This window comes from Austrofundulus limnaeus, unplaced genomic scaffold, assembly GCF_001266775.1.
Source record: "Austrofundulus limnaeus strain Quisiro unplaced genomic scaffold, Austrofundulus_limnaeus-1.0 Scaffold46, whole genome shotgun sequence".
Lineage (NCBI taxonomy): Eukaryota > Metazoa > Chordata > Actinopteri > Cyprinodontiformes > Rivulidae > Austrofundulus > Austrofundulus limnaeus.
Genome location: NW_013952448.1, coordinates 504,835 through 507,301, shown reverse-complemented (window position 1 = coordinate 507,301; position 2,467 = coordinate 504,835).

Sequence of the window (2,467 nt, the reverse complement as noted above, 5' to 3'; positions counted from 1 at the left end):
GGTGGGGGGTGGAGGGGCCGCCGGCCTCTCCTCTCCCATCCTCTCGCCGCACTCAAAGCAGTGATGGGCAATAAAAGCACTTCACACCTTAAGTGAAAGATACGACTTTAAATATTTTACACACATTCTGCATATGCAATTTATCCACAGCTGGCTCTTAGGAGCAACAACATCTGGTAGCTGTTGCTTTAGAGGCAATTAATTCTTCGTCCAAGTGTACAGGTCCTTTCTGAAAATGTGAGAGAATGACTTATGTGTTTCTGAGACGAGCACAAATTACAAGTACACGGGGTAGTCTGGTAACGTCATAAAAGTACAACAGCAGCGTGCGCGCTGTAAGCTCCTTAATGTAAATTTTACATCAAAGTCATCAAAAAGTGACTTGAAACATCAACTGGTTTTAATACAGTTTAGAAAAGTAGAAGAAGAAACTTAAGCAAAGTTTTTGTGGGATTTGAAGGCTTTGTCATTGGTAGGATTCTGAATGGGAATGTTCTCCTTTGACAATATTTGATCTTTCCAATGATTGTTAAAACTTTTTCTCTGGAAGTCCTTCTGTAATGCAAACAATGACCCTACACCCCACCTGTTCCTGATGTGGTTGTGAAAACTTTTTGTTCATGTTAGTTCCACAATGTTCTTTTGCGAGTGCACAGATCTGTTTGTTTTACAGATTTTTATTGGTCAGTCTCTCAAATAACCAACAAAAGCAATCCTGTTTCTTCTGTCTGACTGTATTATGAAAGCATACGCTTTAGAGATGTTTTGATTACACTTTTTAACTTGATTAGAGTCAAAATCAACTTTTTTTGTTCAATTTCATGAAGTAGTGATCATAATTTTTTTCCCCTGAACAGAAATATCATGTGAACAAAAATGATCTTGGTTTACTTTATCTGCCCTCACAGTCTATTTTATGATTTATGGTTATAGAAAATTTGACAATTTTCAACACTCATTGTAATCAGCACCAAGGATGTCTGATAACATAATGGTTTATTTAAAAAAAAAGAAGAGTTTTAGTCCTGTTAAAACAGCAAGCGGTGACTGAAATGCTAATTTTGTGTCCAGACAACACAAGCCAGAGGCACTCGAGTTGTCCTGCTGATGAATCAAACAGATAGATCTGCCTAATGTCTGGGTGTAATTTTGGAGGGGCATGTGTCCGCGGAAAAGAAACCGATCAGGATAATGGTGAAAAATAACTGTCTTTTCAGTCCTGGGAGACAAAAAAAAGAAAGAAAAAAAACCAAGGCTAAGATTTTAAGATAGCTAGAAGTGAGTGAATAACTTCAGAGTTAATACTTTTGGCAATAAACATTTAGGTTGATTACACTACTTTGACTTCATCAGAAATTGACCTTTGAAGGCACTAAATAAAACAGTTACCGTGATGGAGTTAAAACAACACCGAAGTGGTATATTGAGTTAGAACTGATTGGCTTAAAAACGTTCAAGCTGCGCTCTTTTTCATCTTTAGTGCAGGAAATCACTGCTTTCCTGTTGTCTGAAAGGCTTTAAACATTTACCTTCCCTCTGCACTGATAGGATTCCTTTGTTTACTGCTGTCTTTTCCCATGGGAATGAAAGCAGATTGGGAGTTCAATGCTAAGTGCAAACTGCCCCGCATTCCCATGTACTGTAGAACAACAGGGGACACCAGATTGCTTTTGTGAGATGGCGTTTGCTGCGAACGTACCGCCACCAAGGCCTGCGTCCAACGGCAATGGAAGCAGAAGGCACAGCTCGGAAATCTCAACAAGGTTAGAAAAGAACAAAACAGTCCTCTGCGAGTGAGAAAGGCCGACATTTCGAAAATCCACACCAAAATATGAGTTTCTGTTTTGAGAGAATTTTACAGTTTTAAGGTCAAGACAGACTTGTTGTGGTACTTTAAGAAAAAATTACTGGAACCAGCTTGTGGATAATCATAATGTATTTTCTTCCTAATGTTTGTTTGGGTTTGGCTGTTGTTTGGGTGAGGCCCCCCGGTGCAGGTGAGGTCAGACTGCAGCAGCTCCACTCGTTCGCTCGAAGAAGGGGGAGAGGTTGGGGGCGGAGGGGGCTAAGGTGTTGGGTGGACACCGGTTGTACTGGCTGTTTATCATAAACACAGCCTAGCCCAGAGAGGTCCATCTGCTTTGATTTTATTTAGTGATTCCCCCCAGGGACCCTGAGCTGGAGCGAGAATAACAATACTCGAGCCCATCTGTTCCCGCAGAAACCAGCCCCGGCTAAATTACCACACACTACGAGCGGCTGGCATATGCTGTGGCATAAAGCTACAAGAGGGCATTGTGCACCAGCTGTTCTGTTGACAAATACTTATCTGGCACTTCTGAACTCAGGTTGCTGAGCTGGTTGCAAGTTTGAGTACAAACTAAACAGGGTAAAGTGCTGAAAAGGGTTCCAGTGTGAATGTGTGTGTGTGGGGGGGTGGGGTGGGGTTTAAGTGAGCCGTATGTGT